The sequence below is a fragment of the Rhagoletis pomonella genome, unplaced genomic scaffold (genome assembly GCF_013731165.1).
Source record: "Rhagoletis pomonella isolate Grant_MI unplaced genomic scaffold, Rhpom_1.0 Rhpom_scaffold_00003, whole genome shotgun sequence".
Classification (NCBI taxonomy): domain Eukaryota; kingdom Metazoa; phylum Arthropoda; class Insecta; order Diptera; family Tephritidae; genus Rhagoletis; species Rhagoletis pomonella.
In genome coordinates, this window is record NW_023458557.1 from 89969790 (window position 1) to 89994775 (window position 24986).

At 32.5% G+C, this 24986-nt stretch overlaps 1 protein-coding gene across 1 annotated transcript in view; it reads right to left on the reverse strand.

Annotated features, from left to right (window-relative positions):
* LOC118735739 (beta-1,4-glucuronyltransferase 1) overlaps positions 1–24986 on the reverse strand; it is a gene marked incomplete in the record, with an annotated part of 305895 nt that overhangs the window by 176264 nt on the left and 104645 nt on the right. The window contains 1 exon segment of the mRNA XM_036465678.1: positions 17902–17959.

The window sequence follows — 24986 nt, forward strand, 5'->3', positions numbered from 1 at the left end:
TGTGTGTGTGTGTGTGTGTGTGTGTGTGTGTGTGTGTGTGTGTGTGTCTAAGAAATAGTGTGGCCTATATTCAGGCGTCGAGCATAATCTGACAGCAACGTAGGCTCGAAAGTTATAGATGAATTGTTTACGGCATAAATTAAGTAAAGAAAAAGTATCGAAATGGATTTTGAATGACTGTAAATAAGAAAAAGTTTGTGTACCTAGTATTGAGGAAAAAGATACAGACATACATATCTTGCTAGTAGTGCTTTCGAGTACTTGACATCGCTATCATTTACAACTAACAAAATATTCGTAAAAACTGATTTATGTAACTTAGTCAGCAAACTACAACATACCAGACACTAAAACCGTCCTGCAGAATTTTTCACTATGTGGTATTACAGTTGACAAGCTAACAAGTGAAGCTTTGCAGTGCTAAACATTTGCAATAATGCTTCGTAAAGCATTTTGAATAATTTCGCAATGAATAAATTTGTTTTTGAAATTTTGGCGGCAAATTTATATATACATACACGTAAGTAGATATGTATTTACATAAGTATGTATTTACTATTACTTATTCTCTAACTTGTGCTCCAAATTTATCACCATTTGTGTTGTAATTTTAATTCTGTTTGAGATTTATTGCTTTGCTATCTGCGACACTGTCATATTACTACGCACTTTTACATTTCCGCTTTCTTGTGCTGCGTTCATGTTTAACTATGCTTGCGCATTATTCTTGCTATAAACATTTATTCTCACACTAAATATTAACCGCCGCCTGAGACACTTTAACTGTTGCACATATTTCAAAAGCAAAGCACTATGTTGCCTGGTAAATTATGTACTACATACAAACATACATAAATACTAAGTGCGGTACACCACGTCGTATGAGTAATGGCGAAGACATTAGAAGAGCTAGCGTGGAACAATGACAAATCATTCCTTTTTTATGATTGCGTTACTACACGCTTTTTTCCATTTTTTTAGTTATATGAGATAGTTTTTGAGTTTTGTCATTGAAACGAAAACTTTGATTTTACACCAATAAAAAAAAAAAAAATCGTTTTACTTTTTCCCAGATTAATAAATTTATTAAATTTTCTGTTTTTTCCTTTTTGTTTAGAGATATTATTGCCTATTTTTATAGATTTTTTAAAAATCATTTAGAGGTCGCGACCTTCCAATTTAGGTCAGAAAATACGGTTTTGCAGCTTTATCAGCTTTATCAGTTTTATCGATTTTAAAGGTTGAATATATTCTGAGAATATGATTTATTGGCTTTTAAATAACGTATAATAATAAATATATAGTCAGACTTGGATTATTGGCAGTTTTTATCGGGCAAATAAAAAACCCTATTTTTCTTAATTTCTTTTTTTTTTAATTTTGACCATATGCAACACATAGAAGGTCTATAAGAATTGGCAAGTGTTTGTTGTTGCACAAGTCGGCTTAAAGCTGGTGTTACGTAATTTGCTCATTTAACGAAACACTGCAATGTTTTGTGCACAAGCCGTTTCGAAAATCCCGAAATAGTGCCAAAAATTTCAAAATAATCCCAAAACCTGCAAAAATCACGAAAAGGTTTCTAAAAAATGTTAAACCATTTAAACAATAGCATTACAGAATTAGTTCTGAAAATCCAGAATTTGTGCCGGAAACACCGAATCAGTCGTGAAAATTCCGAAACCTCGAAAAGTCTCGTACAATTCTAGAAAACACCGGAAAAAGTGCTAGACGCTCAAAAAAAATTTTAAAATGCCGAACAAAAAACTCGGGGAACATACCGAAATCTTCCTTAAAAAAAATACTGGACAGTGTATACAATGGCAATTACAAATTAGTGCCGAAAATACCAAATTAGTGCTAATCTGGAAACCCCGGAAAAGTCTCGGAAATGTTCTTAAAAAATGCTAAACGCTTTATACAATAGTAATCCATTATTAGTCCTGAAAACACCGGCAGATTCCGGAATAAATGCTATGCGCTCACAACAAAAAAAAAAAAAAATTAGATACCGAATGGGAAAAAATCCCTAAAATGCTGTATAGAGTTGTAGTCACCAGTTGATAAATTAAATACTAAAGTAGTTCCTAAAATCCCGAAACGCCGAAAAGTCCAACGAAAAACCCGGGAAACATCTTGAAAAATGTTAGACGCTAAGAAAAAAAAAATCGAAAACGGGCAAATACCGAATAGAACCCGAAAACCACCAAGACGTGCCGCAAAGAATTTTATGCGGTCGTAAAAAGTTCCGTAAGATACCGGAAAAGTATCTAAAACTACTTCTTGGTACCGAAAATATCAAATAACTCCCCAAAATCCAGAAACTCCAAATTGCGTAAAAGTCTCGAAAACCAATCTAGGAAAACCTTTAAAAATACACGAATCGCCAAAAAAAATTCCAGCAAAACTAAAAAAAAAACGTAAGACACAGAAAAAATTCTGAGAGAAAGGTCCTTGAAAGCCCTGGAAACTCTTTGAAAAAATTAAGTTCCGAAAAAAATTAAATTCACACTCCAAACATTCTTAATAATGAATTTCAACTGTGCTTGCTCACTTTACTTTCCCTTTTTTTGTAAATTTAATATAAATCTAGTGCTGCGTGCTTTATCAAGAGACGCGGAGAAGTGTTGCCTGTTAGTCTCTTCCGCCTCGTTGATGTTCAAGTTTTGCACTTACACTGTTGCAAGTAAATAGCAAACTAAATGTAGACAACAGATCGCTTATCCTTCCGGTAAAACCAAGTGGGCTTGTGCAGCACTTTAAATTTCTGTTAGTTTTCATATTAAATGCAAATAAAAAAATATTTTTTAATTAAATTTATTTGGTTAAATTGTCTATAAAAATATCGAATTCAAGGCTCTTAATGTTAAATCTGTTACATTTTTTTTAAATAGGGAACTGAATACAACAATGTTACTCATACGCCACGCACGCCATTCTAATGTAACTTTTATTAGCATCATTTGACAGATAAAAACTTTCCACTGCGAAATATGAAACCATAACCTTGCAAAACCAATATTTTTGCATTTCACTCAACAAAATTAAACTAAGTCGCCTTTGGCACATTAACTAATGAAAAATGCCTACCCGGGCGGCAAGTGATCAGTCTGTCAAAAAACCTAATTAACACAAATTAGCAAATAAGTATGAAATACAAAAATCTAAAAACTATTTACGTCATACTTACATATATGTGTATTTGCTCCAGAGGCAACAAGTAAAAACTGCTGCAAATACAATTCGTAAATATTAAATGTATGCAAATATTGTAACTAGTCATTATTTATGTATGTATGAAAGTAAAAATTTATTTACAAAATGGAAACAAACAAACGCCAACAGCCGACGCATGGAAATTAATTGAAAGTCGCGTCGCCAACAATGCGCAACTCCCAATGGGCAAATTTGTTTTAATTGCAACCAAACCACTAAACTATCAAAAACAACAAAATTGTGAAAACAACAACAACTATGCAAAGCCCAGTAGTTAATTTATTGTTTTTAGACGCAGCATATGAATATAAGCTTATAGTATTTACTGACGAGCCTGCTGACACATATGTATCCGCATGAAAGTATAAGCAAAATGTATGTATAATACATTACGTATACGCCATGTGGCACCACAGCTAATTTGATATGTGACTGCATGAGTAGTATTTATGTATGTAAGTACACGCATACTTGTACACGCGCTTTGGGGTTTTTAATCCAAACGGGCATTTTTAATGAAAATTAAATTTAATACACTTGCGCTGACATAATTTACAACGTCGCAGTGTTGAAAACAAAATCAGTAATCATTGGTACATGAATACAAATTAAGCGTAAGCAGCCTACTTTGCAATGCCTATGTATGTATGTGTATATTCCAGCACAGAACAAAGCCCGCCAAATAGTCACAAGTCTCATTATGTTGATTAACTAAAATACGTATGCCACTATAACTGCAGCTGGCAGTCCAACGGCATACGGAATGGGAGAATAATCAATAGCACTAAATATCATTGTCGCATTAATTTCTTAAGTAACTTCTTATTACTGCTTGAACGAACTAAGTAGGTCAGAGGGGGGTAGAAGAAGCAATGACGTAAAAGATGTTAAATATTTCGAACTAATTAGTAACGAAGACGTTGCTAAAAGAAAAATGGAAATAGTTTTTTATTTCATTTTCCTAAATACTATAATCACAAAGTTGTTGCAGTTAGCTGGTAGAAAGTTGGGCGGAAAATCGACTTGTGAATAGGTAGTCTCTGAGGGCGAAGGAAATGCATTACTTGGATATTTACTTACTCAGCGCGCAGGGAGATGCTTATTGAAGCGTAGTAAAGGAGAGGAAGGTGTGGGCATAAGTTAAGTATGTGTATATAATTTTAATTAGGACAGTAAAGCGCCGTAAGCGCACATAGAAAGAATAAATAAACGCATGTAACAGTTATTTTATTGAAAATATGTAGTTCATCAAGTATTGTAGAAGGATGAATAATTTTTGACTATATGGAAAGTAAGTTTTTCTTGCTGTGGAGTAAAACGAAAGGATTGAGTAAATGTAACTATTGTATAGGCAATGGTAATTTAAAATGGTAATAGTAATCGTAATGGCAATGGTAGTGGTAATGGAAATGGTAATTGTAATGGTAATGGTAATGGTAATGGTAATGCTATAAGTAATGGAAATTGTAATTGTAACAGTAATGGTAATGCAATTTCAATGGTAATGTAATCCCAATGGTAATGGTATCGGTAATGGTAACGACATTGGTAATGACAGTGTTAATGGTAATGTGAATGGTAATGGTAATGTTAATGGTAATGGTATAGGTAATAATAATGGTCATAGTAATAGCAATGGATATGTTGTAATGGTAATGGCGATAGTGACGGTGATGGTAGTGGTAATTGTAGTACTAAGGGTGAAGGCAATTGTTATGGCCATGGTAGCGTTTGTGGTTATAGCGATGGTAATACGGTGTTTACGTGAGTCTATTTTACAAACAAGTTTAGAGGCGATTAGTTGAATCAAAACTTAATAAGAAGAATTTGGAGACATGCACTATGACACTCCTAAATAAAGCTCACTCAATCCAATAGGAACTCAGAAAGAGGCCCTGAGTGCGGCCTGAATGTCGTATATTTTTGCTAAAATATTTTCGGTGTAGATTTATCTCTGCGCATATATAGTAATACTGGCGTAGATCTTTGCTTGCAATGTACATGGCAGTCTATTTACGGGAACTTAACATTTTTAGCTTGGCTCAAAGATTTCAGCTATAGAGCCTTCGCGTGTGTCTGTGCACTAAAGTACAGGATACCGTTGAGCATATTTCTTAATATTTGTGTCGCTCCTTATTCCCTCGCAGTCGCTAAGTTAATTTCGCGAACTCCACGCCACCGCTTCATAGGTCATAATGGGATTGGCAATCATATTTTATATTAATCTGAGAATTCGAGAGTTGCGGGACCAATAATTTATTGCTCTTGCCATTCTAGATGTCGTCTTGCGTCGAGCGTGATGCCCAGATAACTTTCTATGCCATCTAAAGCTATAATTCGCATTCCTGGTAGGGATCTTCTTCTTTTGAATAGTATGTTGGTGGCTTTAGTTGGGACCCATTTAGCGCTTTCAGTAGCTTACAGAACTTTACCCTCTGGTGGTCTCTGCTAATCTACGATACGGTTAGGTGTCTGCTTGCCTTTTTTCTCTAGTGGCATACATACCGTCTCATTTGATGTGTTGTAAAAAGCTTATTCGTATGGGGGAAGACGCAGAGAACAACTCACCCATAGTCAAATTCACTCTGTATTTCTGCAGTTATCTGGTACAGGGCTGTTTCTGTGAACAGTTCGTCCCTGTGAGCATGCTGGCTGCAGTGTAATGGGCTAGTTTTCAGCGTGTTTGACCTGACTTTATTATTAGTAATCATCTTCAGCGCCTTTGTCACAAAGAAAGTTAAACGGATTGACCTAAAAGATATAGCTAAGGGCTCTACTCCATACTGTTGGTATGTAGGCTAGGAATAGGTGATTCATAATTATTTCTAAAGACTTGTTATCAACATGCCAAATTCAATGACATTTGTCGCCGGACAAATTTTCGCGACAGAGTACGACATTGTGAAAACCAGCTTCAAGGGGTTAGCGATAACTATGTAGTACATACTGGCGTTGTTTTAGTAAATACCATCCACCGCTGAAGACTTTTACCGATAAAATCAGCCCAACACCCAACTGCCCTTGCCTCGGGAGAAGTTATTTCTTGCAATATCTAAATCATAAATATATGGTTGGTCTGAATGTCCGAACAGTCCCTTTTATAGTCCAGTCCAGGTGTATGAATCCGACAAGTGGTGGAAAGTAGGACGCGCGCTCTTTCCATCTTGTACGTGACACTGATACAGATACTGATATTGATACTTACACTGATGCTAAAACTGATACTGAAACTAACGCTGCTACTTGCTCTTATACTAAGTAGTAATAATACTTTTACTTTATCGATTTAAATTTCACCAACTAAATACCCTTCATCCTTATTTGATCTCGTGTAACAGTCTCTCAGTCACTTCAGTATAAATAAAATAAATTTAGTATTCGCTAACCTCCTTCTCTCCCTCTAACAATTTATACTTTGACTTTAAATAAACTCAATTCTCTAGATACAGCCGCAAATTGGAAAGTTATAAAAAAAAACAACTCTTTCGTAAGTAAAAGTGCACTAGATAGCAACTTTTGAAGCCTGACTGCAGCAAATTTTCGGCTTCGTTGCCAAATTTGAAATTTTCCCAAAAATGCATTAGAAGGGTAAAAAACTGCTGAAGTGGCACAGGCTGAGAATGAATTTGCCAATTTCCGTGCACCTGCATAAATAAATTGACAGATGCACTACATACCTATGCACAAGTAAACGTAGTGTTTTTTTTTTTTATTCTGCTGGCAGGCTGGCAGACTGACAGCCTACAACAGCTGTGTACTTCGTGTTTGTCGCACGATTGGATGGATTTAAGTTGGAATTATTCATATGCAAACAAATTGCCGAGCAGCAGATACAGATATACATACTTACTTATGTACCCATAAAGATACATACATACATAAAAATACACCTCGAAGTAGTTATGTAGTAGTTATGTAGTGCAGTAGCTACAGTATTATACTTATACCCACAATAAATCAAATAAGGAAAAAATTCATTTAATTCTCCAAAGTATTAGTTTAAGCTCCCAGTTATCTCAAAATGCTGATGTTTACATGTGAAATTAAATTGAATTTTTCTCACAAGCAACATCCACCTGTATACTTATGTGGCAGCTCAAACTAATCCATGTCTAGCTTTTACTTCTCTTCGCTGTCTTCAGCAAGAGTAGCCTCATGTATTATGTAAATTTTAATTAGTCGAAAATTTTCTACACACAACCTTAAAATAGCAAATTTTTTTGCATATTTCTAACAAAAAAGCTAGCTGTGACTACACTAGTAAATCATTCTAGAAAAACTACATACATATGTTCGTATGTATTTACAAGTATATTGAAGTATACACACTCTACCGGTCTATTGTGGCAAACTCTGCATATAAAATGATGCTACAAAAATGGAGCTAATGGGTTTAGTGCTAGCATATACTGACCGTACAGGTTGCTCTGGGGGATGAATAAAAAAAATCATATACAAATTTGGGTTTTTAATATTTAAAGTATTTGTCCAAACGCTTTCAAGTGTACGCATTTAAAAACAGTCGTCTGTGGAACAAAAGCACTTAGTACAACAATTTTCAATTCTAGCAACTAGCTTGAAAGCTTTTTACTGTCCCCCCAAAAGACGAGTTGAAAGATCTGCTAGCGACGAGGTCTAAGCGTTATTATCTTTGCCTCTAAGCAATACGTTTTTTGAAAATTTATTAAAAATCAAAAAATATATATATTTCTTTTTAAAACAAAACCAAAAGTTTAAAAAATTTTTATTTAAATGAAAGAAAAAAACAAGATTAATAAAACCAAAATTAGAAAAGCCAAAATAGCCATAACAAAATTTAAAAAAATAAAATATTTTTCCTAAAACAAATGCAAAAGAAAATAGATTCCTAAAAATTACGTAAATGAAATTAAAAATAGATAACTTTCTTTTTAAAAGAACAAAGTCTAAAGCATAAAATAAAATTAAATGTAAAACATATTTTGCGTAAAACAATAAAATCATAAAAATAAAAGGAAATGAAATTTAAAAACTTAAATGGCAAAGCAAATAAATTCCTCAGAATTACAGAAATGAAAAAAAAAAAATCTTCTTAAATAATACAAAATATAAACTCAAAATTTAATTAAAGAAAATAAATATATTAAGTTCTTAAAAATTCAGTGAAAGTAAAAAGTTATGCGTCTTTATAAAACTATAAAATCTAAAACAGAAACAAATTTAACTAAAATAAGTTTCTTGAAAATCAAGTAAAATTCAAAAAATATATACATTTTTCTTTTTTAAACAATAAAAATTCAAAATTCAAAAAACAATGAATGAAAAGAAAGAAAAAGCAAAAATAGATAAAAAGTTTCAAGAATTAAAAGAAATTAAGAAAACAATAGTCTTCTTTAAAAAAATGTAAAAAATAAGAGAAAATTAAATGTAGAAATTGTTTTCTTAAACAATAAGATCATAAAAATAAAAGAAAATGAAATTGAAAAAAGAAAAATTTAAATAAACTCATAAAAATTACATAAAAAAAAATAATAATTTTGTTTTTATTACAAAATCTAAATATTGAATTACAAAAAAAAAAGGTCAAATTAATTATTTTTCTTTTTAAAACAATAAAATATAAAAATAGATAGAAAAGTAAACTAAAAATTAAAAAATCTTAAATAAAGTAGATCAAAAAATATAAAATACCTTTCTAAAAATTTTATGAAGTAAATATTTTACCTTTTAAACCAATATAATATAAATATTAAAAGAAAATTGTATTGAAAAAAGAATAAAAAATTAAAAAAAATACTTCATCAAAAATTAAATAAATTTAAAAAAGCGAATTTTCCGGTTTAAAAATCAAAACGAAAAAATGAAATAAAAAAATAGTATGGGTTTTTAAAAATTTAATGAAACTATGTGAATATATATGTTATATTAGTTTTCAAAACAATGAAATCTAAGAATTAAAAAAAAGTTATATTCAAAAAAGAAACAGAAATTTTAAAAATACCACCGTGAAAACCAAATGAAATTAAAAACAAATTTTTTTTCTGTTTCAAACTAAAAATTAAATAATAAAAGAAAAACATAAATTGTGTTTCCAAAAATTTTATGAAAAAAATATCTAAATTTTTAAAACAATAAAATCTAAAAATCAAAAAAATTTATTTTAAAACAAGAAAGAGAAATTTAAAAATACCTACCTAAAAATTAAATGAAATTAAAAACAAATATTTTTTCATTTTAAAACAATAAAAAAAAAAAAGTTTCTAAATATCAAATGAAATTAAAAAATATATATTTTCCTTTTTAGTACAATGAAATCTTATAATAAAAGAAAAGCAAATGATATTAAAAAAGAAGGAAAATTTAAAATAGAAAAAATAAAGTAATAAAATCCGTTCTCCGAGGCCTCGAACCCGTATCTCTTGAATGGCACACCAGTGCTTTGCACACTCGGTTATTGCGACTGTTAGAGTAGCGCAAGCAAAAATATATAAATAAGTAGTAGTAAGTAGAAGTGCTTTCTGGCAAAAGAACTTTTCATCACGAATGAGAGTGCTTTTTTTCTGGGACTTTTGTGCTAGAATAACCAACATCTTTCGAACCATCTTGCCATCTGCCTTTCATTTGTCACGCAGAAGACTTTTTACTATCTTAGCCTGTATTGCCCTGTAAATTCCTTCAACTAACTGCAGCAATAAAATACCAAACATACATAATCCATTTCGCGTAATCAAATGTTATTGTTTCCCTATTCAGTTTGATCAAACGGGTTGATAGTATTTAGTACGTGGCGTATGAGTAACATGCACATAAATTCTTCATGATACAAAAAAAAAAAAAAAACGATAATAACCAGTGCTTTCACCAATCGATTAAGCGAGTGCCTAGTTGTAGGTCAGGCTCGATGAAATATTTTGGGACATGTTATTCAAGACGTATGCATTTATTTCTGGACCGATTAACAATTTTTGAGCTGGTCTGGAGCTTTTTTGTAAGTCCATACTGACTACGCTAACAGATAGTAACTGAGTTCATATCTAGAATTTGAGTAGCATTGTAGCCGTATTTTACTACTCTACTTTCAGTGAAACACCCTTTGCATGCTTGCACGCTATTCGAATAAAACTCCCAACCAACTTCACCAACGCACAATGGCAGGTATGATTACCAAGTGTAAATTTGCTTTAGGCTCATATATATGTAGAAAAATATTTGCTTTGAATTTTGGAGGGTTCGTGCTCCGCCCATGGCCAGTTGCTGTTTGCATTCGTATTTTTGTTTTTTTTTTGTTTTTACTTTTTATGCGAGCGGAAATGAAATGCATTAGCAATCTCATGGGATGTCAGCAGGGCATATGAGTGATGTGCCTGTGCAAATGCGTTTTAAAATATGTATTCGTTTGAAAATGTATACGTGTTCGCAAAAGTAAATACATAGGCATTTCTGAAAAAAAGGGAATTGTAGTAGTTTTTTATGCTTGGTTTCAAGTGCTAATATATATGGTAAATGTTGGGGAAAAATACCTAAACAAGAATGTGGAGTCGTCTGATTTTATTTTGTGAACATTGGGAATTAAATTAAAGCCGTTTGCAGATTCTACTCTTGCCAATTCGTCATTGAATTATTCACCAAACACTGTTATTATGGTTAGCGCTACCAAGCCCTCAAAATGGTCAAAATACCCTTTACAAAGCTTTGAGGTAGATAGTCTACTGAACCGGTATGGCTGCTTGATAGTCAAAGGGCCGTTATGTCGCCTAGGTTTTAAAATTTATCTGCCCTTAAAACACAAATTCTTCCATGAAAAAATACGTTTAAAGGACAGAGACTCTTTAAAAGCTAGTTGAGAAAATGGCACTAAATGTATGATTGGAAATGAGCAGACAAGCGTTTGAAAAAACCTCGGTCCGCAGCACAGTAGGCCAGCGCTGTGCCCATAATGCGTACCGTCGTTCTACTTGTATCTTCAAGGCTTGGCGCGTATTTGTACCCAAAGTACGTACGTATGTGTGTTGGACCAAGGTAAGGGAGCACATTTTTTTAAACTTAATATACTGCGATTTTGAATTGGAATCTCCTTACAATGAAAATTATTTTTAAGATGAAATCTGAAGACCAGATTCCCCTTATCCCGATGCTGCTGTTTGTACTGAGCAGCGTCAGATATTAGTAGTTATAATTCTCTCAGAATTGCTGCTATTTGAACACAAATATGTAGCGAGTTCCTTCCTTTAACGGGAGCTTACGTCCCGTATAATATTCTGCGAGTAACCGGCAGTTCTTTGCTTGCAGAAAACAGACTTTTCAAGCAATCGTCGCCCAGTAAATAATAATAATAATATTTGATGCCTGCCCAGGGGCGACCGCCTTTAGAAAAAAAAAAAATCTTATTTCGATTTTGCTCGGACCAGGGATCCTGGGACATTGTGGGCAACTTTAACCCCACTCGTCCACGCGTCTTTTCCACCTACCTTGAATTCAGACCCACATTTTACCGAAAAGTCTTCTCCAAACCCACGTGGAGCGAGTGGATTTAATACTTTCCCCCAAGTGGTACAGAAACCGATTTTTGGGAATTATGGGGGAAGCCACCATATTTATAATTGACAAACTAGTTTGACCATAAGACCTGTCGAATTTTCCAAAACTATAATTTAAATTTTTCGTAATGTGTGAAATTTTTCGACCATGAATTGGCGTTTTAAACCATACGGGTTCATAAGTTATTAATAAAGGTGACCAATTTAAGAAGCCTTCTCTCTGTCACGATGATGTATTCAGTATTCTCTCTCAAAATATTTGATGAGTTGGTTATATTTATTTTAGGCAGCCCTTTATTCATTCCTTTCTTTCTTAACTCAGTTAGCTATTTAATAAGTCATCGTATCGTGTCTTTTCCAATAAAATTTCATGGCTTATTTCAATAATTAAACTATACGTTTTTTCTGGGTATTGGACTAAACCAATTTTTTTCAAGAGATTGTGTCTTAAGTAAAAAAGTAATTCCTCTATTTTTCGAACTTATCCCCCGAAATCGAGATATGGGCTTTCGAATTTCGAAATTGGCACTTTGGTAAAAAAAGAATATTTTTAATTATTCTACGTAAACATTTATATTTCTGAAAATATATCACCGGAAAATACTGAAAATTTTCTTCAAGTTTTATGTACAGTATGTAATAAATAAACAAACGTTTTAAAATTCATAAACTGCACTTTATATACAGATTAACAGAACTCAAACGCTTTTAACCGACTTCAAAAAAAACATACATAACTTTGGACCACGTGAACCGTTTTCAATAATCCTTTTTTTATTAGAAAGATAGTACCTCAAGGTTCGTCCCGTAATTTGTTTTAGAGATCCGATGATTGGATCATGAAGAAATTAACGGTTCCCCTAAATTTGAATATGAGAATTGAAGTCGGTTGTGTTCTTTCCTTAAAAACTACTTGTTTAATAAAAAGTTCTATAAACTCAAGATGCGCTCAACTTTCAAAAGTACCTAATAAAAAATTTTAAAAAAGAGGCAGTAAAATTAAATTTATTGATTCCATGAATTTTTGCACTTCTATGTTCATTTTTTCGATTTCTGGTTTTCGATAGAGATAGTGATTTTTCACGATTGCTAAATTTTTTTAATATTTCAAATACCGAAAAAATTAACTGAACTCTCAAGAAAAACAAAAAATTCATATAAAACGACGGACGAGAAATGGAAAAGAAATTTTCTTCTACCAAAACTTTTTAAATCAGTTTGCAGCTCTCAAGAAAAAAAATGCTCGTATATTTATTCCCTCATGAAAATTTACAGCAAAAGCAAAGCGCTTTTTCAAGCAACAGAAATTATAATAAATATTTCTTATAATTTCCTTGAGAGCTGGATTCTTAGCTTTAAGATACAGATTGTATTTGAGGTTATTAGCTTTAGGGGGAGTTTGAACCCCAAAACCCACCCCTTGTGTGCGCTAATGGTCGCAGGTAAACCTAAACCTATGTATCTACATATAAGTAAAAACAAATATGTATGTATGCATATGCAGATTTTTCCCCAAAAACAATTTCCAATATGTATACACATTTGCTGAATTGCACAAAGTTGTGTATGAACATATGTATGCGTGTAAGAAGATACATCCAAAACACCTCTGCAGTGGGGCCACAGATCAGCAAATAATGGCTGTAAGCATGTGTGGCTTTTGATGTCATATCGAGCTTGTAAAAGTAGCTGCATACACATACATACATATGAAATATGAACATATGTTTAAGAGAGGAGGTGTGTAGATAACTTACATTTTTATACACCAAAAAAATATCAGCATGTTAAATTAATTTTATTGCTGAGACACAAAATTGTTGTTTGGGGCTGTTTTCAATGGAATTTATTGTTTGAGAAGTTGGTATGTACTTAATAGCTGTTCTTGTTGTTGCGTGGTTGTATATAAACGGGACTTTCTGAGGGATAAATCTATGTTGAGTTATGAATTTTGTTATAGCTATCGAAGTTTATCGATGTTTTTGGAATTGTTGAAGTATATCGGGTTATCGAAATTTCATAAATTTAATGAATTACCATAGATATGGAAATTTCTGGAGCTACTAAAACCGAGTTATCGATATTTATAGAGATATGTAAATTTTTGAGTTATCGAAATTTATCCCGTTCTGGAAATGCGCAGTTATCTAAGTTTATCGAAATAGTTCTACGATTTTGCAGAGAACTACTTGGCCTTCCTTATTTCGGTATTCAGGTTTTCTAATCCTATTTTATACATATACATTGGGGTGGTCCAAAAATGCATGTTAAAAAGAAAAGTCTGAATTTTAAAGCTAGGATTGTTCTATACCGAAAACATTCACCCCTGTTTTTTTTTTATTTGGAAATCAAAAAATATTTTCATTCTAAGTGGAAACTAGGTATGTACAATAGGGTGGTAAAAAAAAATTAAAGCCGGAATTTTAAAGCCCTCACCCCGTAAGATTATTTTATTTTACCATTTTTTTCATATTAACGATTTATTGGATTTTCTTGGTTCCTATAAAATACAGTTACTATTAAAAAATGGTTAAATTAACAATTGGGTATTATTATTGGAAGTCTCCTGATGAGAAACAGAGTTCCGATCGACCAATATTAATTTTCAAGAATTCTCTACCATTTGTATGGAAAATTGCTTTTTCCCTAAACAAAATACATGGAAAACTTTGAGCGCTTGAGTTGCGTCTAAATATTTTCTGATTTCAAAATTTAAAAAAAGAGGTGTATTTTTTCGGTATAGGACAATCCTACGGGATGAGAGTATTAAAATTCCGATTTTATTTTGTTGCACTACCCTAATGTATATAGTGTCCTCTTAGAGCGCAACTCCGAATTCCGGTGTGATAAGTAATTTAGACCATGTTTTATGATTCGGTAGGAAACGGTGTCATCTTTTTGTAAGTCATCACAGTAATTTAAATGCATGTACTAGGGTGTTCGATTATTCGCCTTTTTCCAAAACCGGGATTTGAGTTATTCGAAAGCTTGCAATTTGAAAAAACCGGTTCCCGGTTTTGGAATTAAAAAAAAAAATCGGATAAACCGGTTTTGTTTTACATAGCTTTCATATAGTGAAAATGCTTATTTTGGTATGAGGCCATGACCACAAATTACAATTAAACTGTTAACAGTAAAGGTAGCCTTCCTTTAGAAAAGAGCAAAGCAAAATAAGTGCAAAGTTTTTTTAGATCAAAAATTAAACAAATATTTTTTTGTTAATACTCTATTGCATTTTTTCTGACCTTTTTCGGTTTTGAGTAGTTCTCTTGTTATCGTAGCCGAGTGCTTAGGGACTTACTGCCACTCCGGAGGCCCATGGTTTAATTTCTGATCTCAGCAACATAAAACAGTTTTTTCAATTAGGGGTCGCCCCTCGGCAGACAATGGCAAACCTACGAGTGTACTTCTGCCATAACAAATCTTATTCGGAGGTGGAGTAAAAGTGTAGATCTCTCGATTTGTGTCACATCATCAAGAAGCGGTCAAAATGTTTATGAAATGAAAAACCCGGTTTCCAAAAAAACGATTTATTCGATATTCGAAAAATTAGGATTTCAAAAAAAAAAAAACAGTGTAAACTGGTGATATACATATTTGTACATACATATATGCAATTCATCACTTAGTCAAAATGCAAGCATTTCTACAGCACAGCTGCGACCAAGAAAAATTATTTTTACGAAAGCCATTCCCTCGAAAAACGCGAATATGTATGACCACAGCTGTCGATCAATACCGTCGCTTGTTTGTCAACATCGCCTCTCTTGCTTGTCGTCACATAAACTTCCTGAACTTGCTGAACTTTCATACTGGCAAGCAAACATGCAATATCCATCTCTTGTGCGGCATACTGTTAGGCGTTCAAGCCCATGCTATACATAAATATATATGGATACGCAAAGCACCAGCCAAAAACAATTCGCGTCCAAAATGTCGCTGGCACATGGCAAATACAAGCACTACAGAATAACAAACAACAAAAAAAAAAAAGGTAAATACTAAAACAACAACAATATTGTTTTTGAATTTCTGCTGTTGTTTCGCTTTTTAAATGCTTTTATTAATGAAAACCCAAATCCCCCAACCAATTTTTGTTTTACATTGCATGGCGCAGCACTGTAAAGCATCGTCCTTGGCAAATGGTTTTTAATTAAAATTTGCTATTATCCTTCGTGTAGCGAAAGTGCCGCCTCTTCGCTAACCCTTCGCTAAACAAATTGCTATGTGAGCGCAGGTGTCTGAAGCCAACCACTAGTGGAATGGTGTGATTTTATATATATATTTTTTTGCCGCGAGATTTACCTTTTTTATTGCCTTTTATGCAATTTTTATTGCTGACTTCCTGCCGCTGCTCACTTTAATCCATTCTCTTAATTTCCTGCAATTTTTTAATCTCACTCTTTTGTTATGTAAACGTAATGGTCACGTAAGAGAAAAAGTGGATTTTGCAAAATTTTTTGTTTCATTTGTGGAAAAATTTATACATTCAGTTATGTTAAGCTTCCATAGAGATGATACTCGTCAATAAAAGTATTGACCGATAATTTTTTGCGCTTAATTTTTTTTAGGCATTGGCAACAAAAGTAGTCGTTAGGTGATTTTTGGGTTTGAAAATTTTCAAGATTTTTTGAACATTTTTCGACACCGTTCACATTTTTTCGGGACTTTTAGGTATTTGCGTAAGCGTTTAAAAGTATTTTCGGGAAATTTTCAATTATAGGAGACTTTTTGGATTTTTTTAGAGAATTTTTGAGTCTGATCGTGTCGTAGTTTTCGAAATATGTGGGGACTGTTCGAAATTTGTTTGGGGTTTTTTCAAGATTTTTATCGTCTTTTTGATCTCGGGATTTTTTGTGACTTTTTAGTCTTATAAACTCTTCGGAACAAATTCGGATTTTCTCTGGACTTAACTGGATTTTTTTTTGTAATTTCTGTAAATAAACTTGCTTTAGTTTTCAGAATCTTTCGGACGGTTTTTATCGGTCTCTCAGCGGGTGTATTGACAAGGGTGTTCGATCATTCACGTTTTCTCGAAATCAGCATTTTTCAAAGATCCTCGTCTTTCGAAAATCGTTTTGAAAAGATTAAAAATATTAATTCCAAAATATCTGAAGTAAAATCAATTATTTTATACATAATTAAGTTTATTTTCAATGGTATAGAAGTTTTATTTCGTTGAACTTTGTGAAATATAGGTTTTTTAAGTTTAAGTTAAGTTTTTACTTCTTTGCGGACCTTTGTACAATATATTTTACAAATTTGGGGTAGCCCTAGTACGTACCCAAAAGAACTTTTGAACTTTTTTTTTGCTTTTGGTATTTTAAGGCTCTATGAATCTTGTAATTTAGAGGAAAAATTTTTATTTTCATCAGGGACGGATTTGACTGGAAAGGGTTAATGTGGTTCACCGATCTTAACAAGAATAGCTTGCACAAGCAAAAGTCCTTTGTTGGGAAAGACTCGAGCAAGTAGAACCAACTTGGGATCTTGGGAATGAGAAAACATCACCCGCTGAACCGGATCGACATACAAATATAGTCTATTATAGACGGGCCATTTTTTGCGAATCAAAAAACACTTACGGCACCTCCCACCCCTTGAATTCCAATATCGGAGACCAACGCAGACGAAGAGCTCGATTTGCTTCGCGAGGCTGGCGATTCTGAGACACAACTTCATCCGGGATATTGTAGCAGATTAAACTTTTCAGGCCAATTTGAAGAAGCTGCACCGACGACACCTCTTACACCACTCACTTCAACTTATCTAACCACCCTCTCTCTACGTCACTAACCCGTGGGATCTGACCTTTTCTTGGGCCTGCCGCTACTTCACTGACTCACTGGTTTAGGCAGAGTTTGGTAAGCTGTCTTAGCAAAAAAAAAAAACACGGCAGATATCCGTTCGGTATATAAATAAACTAGGTGAAAACCCGGTTTATTCAATTAAAAAACCGGTTTATTCGGTATTCGAAAAATCATGATTTCAAAAAACCGCCTAAAAATATTTAAAAAAAAAAAAGTTTTCAAAAGCGGTTTAGAAAATCGAGTCAATCACCCTGGTCGGAACTTTTTAGTGTTCATTGTGTTTTAGTTTCCGTGATATTCGGGGTATAATTTCAAGACTGAGTGCAATATTTTTCCCAAAATTATCGGAAGGTACTCACATAGGCAAATTTATTAGAATATTGTATCCTCTGTCTAGGGCTCGTACTATTCGCTTACCTGCAAATAAATAAAAAGTTAGATAAAAATTAGTAAAGAATATTGAAAATATCTTCTTCTACATAAAGTTAAATATGTACAAAAATTAATAGCTGTATTGAGGAATGTTATTAACGTCGCTTACACGCGCTAGAGATCAATGGGAAAAAAAGCGATTGCAGTAGATCTGTCTAGGAGATTTCAGTCCTCATTGAATTTCAATCCCAACCATTTGCAGAGGAAGGGCTTCAGATGCCAAGAGCGTTAATGGGTACATCTAACAAAATACGCAATTACTTATCCAGCCTAGACGGCGAAATACCTAGCGTATCTCCGGCACGGTTCTATGTCCTATTCACATGCTCAATCAACCCAACTGAACTAACATACCTCTGTCTTTTCCTATACCTCAGCACGTTTCATTTAGCACGGACAGTCGAACACACAGGCACTCTGGATAGAGTGACCATAACATCTGGTACCGACGAGACGCGCCTGAAGCAGGCGGAAATCAGAACCCTTTGCCATCCTTTAACACTGATTCTTCTTAGCTTAAAAGTGCCCGATCCAATAGAACCGTCTATAGTGTTAATATTGAGCTAATATTTAGGGCAGCAAACCCAGCAGTTTAACGCATCTAAATGCAAGACAGAAGCAGACAGCGTATTGATCTCATTTGATTCGACAGCGCAGGACAGCATGAGGCGCAGTGAAAGGACTGTTGGCAGCGATTACAACGACGACATTAGAAACAACAGATCCGAATTACTAGACTCAAAATGGCGGATCCAATATAGCTTGTGGGCATGCGGAAAATTTTTCGGGGTTTCAAAAATGTGTAATTATCAGAAAATTTAATAATTGTGTATACATAATATGGTATTGCAAATATACCAGCAGAAATGCTCTTCACATCAATCTTAAAAAGATAGGAACAAAAAAAGAGAGCATCATAAATTTGCGGAACTAAGCAATGTTACATAAAACACTGTTCCGCTTTTCCAGAGTAATTGAGTATGTTGATTGCATTCAGTAGTATTTGAAAACTTCATAGGAAGTATGGGAATACTTATGAAGTTTTTTCTTTTAAAATGTTAGAATTTAACATAATGTTACGAAAAGACATACGTTTTCTTTTTATTCCAATATGTACATATATACATAAAATATTGTTTTATATTTAAAAAGCGCCGACGTCGACATTTCTCGCCGGACGCTTAAATGTTTGCAAAAAAGTTCGAATCTTACATACATATGTATGTTCATACATAACAACCATCGAACGGTAGGTAGCAGCTTTCATCATTTAATCGATGATTTATGTACATACATATTATGTAAATTTTTTAAATAACCAAAAATGTGTGTTCATCCTGCGAAATCGATATTTTCGTTTCCCAATACCAGGCGCTCATGCATGTGAAGTAACAAGTTTTCTATTTCTAAGGGCCAATTTCATAATGAAACACTTAAAGTTCCTTTTACAAAAGTTTCCTTTTAGTTAAAGTGCAATTTAAATGTACTTTAAACAAGAATTATTTTCATAATACAATGGCAATTGCATAACAAAACAAAAGGTTCATTTAAATGAAAATCACAAAGTTGCCAACGCTGATCTCGGCAAAATGGCATCAGATGATTGTCATAAATATGAAATTATGCTACGAAAATTACATACTTTTTTTTCTTACAAAAGGGGCCTTTATGTCATTTAAATTTCCATTTTGTGTATTTAACTAAAGAGCCTTTATGGGCACCTTTAACTTTAGAGTGGCTTTATGAAATCGATCAGCCAGATAAAGCATCCTTTAAATTTTAAAGTATTCTTTAATCTTATTATGAAATCGGCCCTAAGCAGAAAATTGTTTTGTATAAATTTTTAAATTTCCAAAAATCTACTTTGTGAATTTCAAAGGCTGCTTGCTACATATGAATTAAAAAGTGCAACAAACAAATGTGTGCGTATGGAAAGCTTGCTACTTCATATGTATGAGCGCCTGGTATTGGGAAATGAAAATATCGTAATGTAAAATTAAAAATTGGTTCTATATGCTGATGGTCAAATATTCGGAGCGCCCTACATTGTTTCGCCATGTTTGTTATTTAACATAAGAGTCAGCTCTAACATTAACATTATGTAGCATTAAACGAACACTTAAAAAAAAAAATACTCAAAAAATACTTGTGAAGGAATATCTTTTTTGTTGAAGTTTAACAGCATGGTACGGCTGATTTATGTTCCTCTTGTTTTCCGAACATAATTCGTTTGAGTACTTTTTTTTAACCTTTTTGTTAGAGTATGAGTAGTTTACATATTTGAAGAAAACTTCACAGTGAAACAAACTGAATTCCGATGCAGACCTTTAATACATAAATAAATATGTGAAAACATCAAACTTTTTTGAAGTCATATGAAAATTTTTTATAAAATTCAAAATACACACCGTGTCATAAATAAAAGCGCACCACATTTTGACAAATTCTTACAACTTATCTTTTTGTTATTTCATTTTCGTTAATTTTTTATAAAAATATAGTTTATTATGTCCGAATAAATCCAAGTTGCAAAAGTTTTATATCCCACTAAATTTGAAAAGTTCAAAAGTTATGCGGCAACATAAATAAAAAAAAAAAATCCGACGAATTGATAACCTCCTCCTTTTTTCGAAGTCGATTAAAAATAAAAACAGCGTGCTAAAGTCGTTCTTACGCGCGTCATTGTTTATTTATTCAGTCATTGTGTACTTTTTAGTCAAGGATATAATATTTTAATTTTAGAATTTCTTATTTACGAGTATATATATATGGGTCATTCCATACAATATTTACACCTCAAAATTTTTTTGGGGTGAAATATATTTTTTTACATTCTTTATCATTTTGTCATGATATTCGAAAATCTAGAAAAAAAACCTTAAATTTTGAACTCACGGGGAAGTATCTTTTTTTCAATTGTTTGCAGTTAATAAACTATTTTTGGGAGAAATTAAGTTAAGGTATCAAAATGTGCATAATTACCTCGGCCTTCCAGGAGAATTGCATTAAAAATCTCATTTTTTACTTTTTATTTTTTTTTTTATTAACTTAATCATGTTTTATTTTTATTTTTTCCAACCTGAAAAGTTGTCAAACTTTATGGAGTACGCTGTAAAAATTTGAGAATGGAAACACATGATGAAGTTAATAAAAAATAAAAATAAAAAATGCGATGTTTTAATGCAAAATTTTTTATTTTATTTTAATCTATCTAACACTCTCATGGAAAGCCGAGGTAATTACGCACTCTTTGATAGCTTAACTGATTATCTGCGACAAATAGTTTATTAATGGCAAACAATTAGAAAGAGATACTTCTCCGTGAGTTCAAAATTTCGTGAATTTTTTTTCGAGATTTTCGAATATCATGAATGTAAAAATATATATTTTACCCCCAAAAAAATATTGAGGTGTAATTATTGTATGGAATGACCCATATTTAAAATTTGAATTTGTGAATTTGTTATTTAGCAACACATCCGGCAGTTTATGTTTACTGAGTATCACAAGAGTACGCAAGCGTTGCTATAAAAAAAAATACTTATTCGATAATTTACACAAGTGCTTTTAGCAAATTTCATAAGTTCAAGTGCGGCAATTCGGATATTTATTTATTTAGCCAAAAGCATGCGAAAGAGAAATTAAATTAGAAGGAAGTAATGAACCCGCATGGCGTTGAAACGCCCACACTTAGATCTCAAAAGCTGCTAACTATTCCTCATGTTAGTCAGAGTTATAAGCGAACGGTTGCCATATTTTAACAAAATCAGCGAAGCCGTGTCTACGTGAAGAGAGGTTTCGCATAGTGTCGAGCCTTTAATATCATCAACAAATCACCCTGCACCGATAAAAAAAGTTCTAACTTCAAAAACTTCACAAAAAATTTCTTATCATAATAAATATATATTTAGAGAGATCAATATGACTTTTTGAAAAGGTGACAAGCCTAATAAAGATCTTTTTAAACTAAAGCATACATATTTCATAAAACTTGTGTATACTAAGTTAACAAAATTCGGCTTTTCCTACTGGTAGACATCCTTTTCAAGAGTATTTTCAAACTTAAATCTCTTTCGTCTGACATTGCGATGCAAATTTTAATTAACTGAATTTGATTTTTCAAACACATGGCAATCCTCCTAAATATATGTCAGAAATAAAGCCTTAACAAACCCATTTCGATTGATTTCCATCTTTCAGTAAGCCACTTAATTTACTAAATAATTTGAATATAATTTTAAACACGTGGCCACCGCCTCCAAACTTTATAAATGTTCAAACAAAAGATTTCTCAACACTTTTTTGTTTGACACCTGTATTTTAATATTCCTTTCGTTTCCTTCGGTTGCCATTGTGATATATATTTTAATCAATATTAAGTTGATTTGGTTGTTTTAATAATGTGGCAATCGCCTAAATAGAGTTCAGAAATATGGCATTTTTAAAACCTATTTCGATTGATACCCGAATTTTAATAATTCATTAAAATTTTTAAACAATTTACATTTTTTAAACAGGCACTGTCAGCACTTTAAAAATATTTCTATTGTTCAAACTAAAGACCGCTGAACAATTTTTTATTTGACACCAGTGTTTTAGTAATTAATATGGTTAACTTAATTCGACATTTCAAACAGGTGGCACCCCTTTACAAAATATTTTCAAACTTTTTCAATTTCTCTCGTCCGACACTAAAATTTGAATTGGATTTTTTGAACAGTTGGCAACCCTCCTAAATATTAAGCATTTTATAACACATTTCGACTGATACCTATCTCTTATGTTTTAAATTATTTTAATGTTACTTTATAAAAGCGCGGTAACCATCTTCGAACATTATATTATGGGCGTATTTAATAAATACTCAAACTAAGAATTTCTTAAAACTCTTTCGCTTGACGCCCATATTTTCAAATTTGAGATAATCTACGCATAAGATAATTAAATTTTACCCTCTTTGAAATTAGTTTCCAGAACTTCTTAAATATCGTTCGTCTGACATTGTGATATATATTTTAATTAACTGATGAATAAAGTTGAATTTAATTTCTTAAACATGTGGCAACCCCCTAAATATAGATCAGAAGTAAAGCCGTTCCAAACCCATTTCAACGGATACCAATATTTTAATTCATTCATTTAATTAATAATAACTTTTAAAACCGGAGGTCAATCTCTTAAAACAGCTTAAAAATAATCATAGTATTCAAAGTAAAGTTTTTTAACACTCTTTCATTTGAAATGGTTCAATATTTAACCCAATGCAAAATATTTGCAAACTACTACCTTCCTAAACTACTTTCGTCTGGCACCATATAGTGATGCATATTTCAAGTACCTTATCTCTTTAATTCAAATTGAGTTGCATTTTTAAACAGGTGGCAACTCTCCCACAGTTAAAGTAAAAAACAAAGCTTTTCCAAACCGTTTCGATTAATACTCATTTTGTAAAAATTAATTTAACTTTTTAAATAATTTAAACTTAATAATAATAAAAGGTGGCAACTGTTTTCGAAAAAGTAAAACCATATTGCATATCAAAAGCTCAAGGCCTTTAATTCGACACCTCACTTTTGGAAATCGGACGAAGAGTGCGAATCTGCTGGGAGTGATAGTTAAATATTTTTACTTTAATTGTTTAACAGGTGGCAACACTTTTCGAAAAAGTACTACCTTATTGCACATCTACTGCCCAATACACTTAAGCGGGTTTCACTGTATTCTCTTCTCTACAGGCAGGATATATTAGTAACTAAATTATGCAAAATTTTCTCTGCTGTTCACATTTTGCATTGCGTCCGTATTGACTTTCATCGGGAATTTTTTTATCGCGTAAGTAGTTCTAAGACTTTGCTTATTAAACTATCTAGCAAGTGGTTTAGTTGCTCTATCAATAAAAATACTACCTTTCCCGAAAACATTTACACAGTTGTAAACAAAAAATTACTTTTTTTTTGAAGCTCAAAATATTTATATAAGAAAAAGGTTAAATTGCAAACCAACATTATGTCAGATGGCGTAATAAATAAATAGCATAATTTGCGTCACCTACTTAAGTAGCATTAAGTACAGCGTTTAATAGTACCCAGTTGTTATAACCAAAGATATTGACACTCTTCGATGAAGACGACGAACATTGCTAACTAAATAAGTAACTTAATTAAATGATAACAAGCATGGCCAGAGAGAAAAGCGAAGAGTAGAAGAAAAACAACACAAATGCTGCAGCATTTGCTTATGGTTGCGCACAGTGGGAAAGAAAGCAATATATTAGGATAAAATTGGAAAATAAGAGGACAAATATTAAATTTTTTCTTGCACTTTTTGACTAACAAAAACCGTTTAAACCGTAAAATATCAGGAACAAGCGATGAACACAATTTATTGAAAAGCGTTTGTTACTACTGTGACCTCTGGGAATTATTTCGACAGATGTCAGAGAAATGTTCGCTACTACCGAGACTTCTGGGAATTATTTAGACAGACTAGCAAAGTAATAATTCAATCAATGGTGACATATATTTTCGTCAGTACTGACTAATAACACTGGATCACAAATTTTGTATCTTTGTTCACCGAATGCCCCATGTGATTCCTTAAATCGAGTTAATTTTCTTTTAGATATTTTCAATTTATCGTAATGAGCTTAAACCAAAAAGCGGTTCCACTTAATCAGGTATATCTTACGAACAAATTCCAATACTGAATACGTCAAATGAAAGCCAACAAAACTCTCCATAAACCGTGTATGCATCACTTTTCAGTAGACCTGATAGTTTCTGAAAATTTAATAAATCATTCCACAATTTTTGCGTTTTTGATGAAACAATTAAAAAAAAATTCTAACAGCCGGTTTCACCAGCAATTTAAATAAAAAATTATCCAAAAAATGTTTTGTGAAAACTAGGAGTATCAGTTACTGTCGAAATTCGAACGTTTTTCTGGTTTCTTTAAGAGCCTTTGTGAGGTTTTCTAACTTAGCAGGTAGTTTAATTAATAAGGTACCAAATGA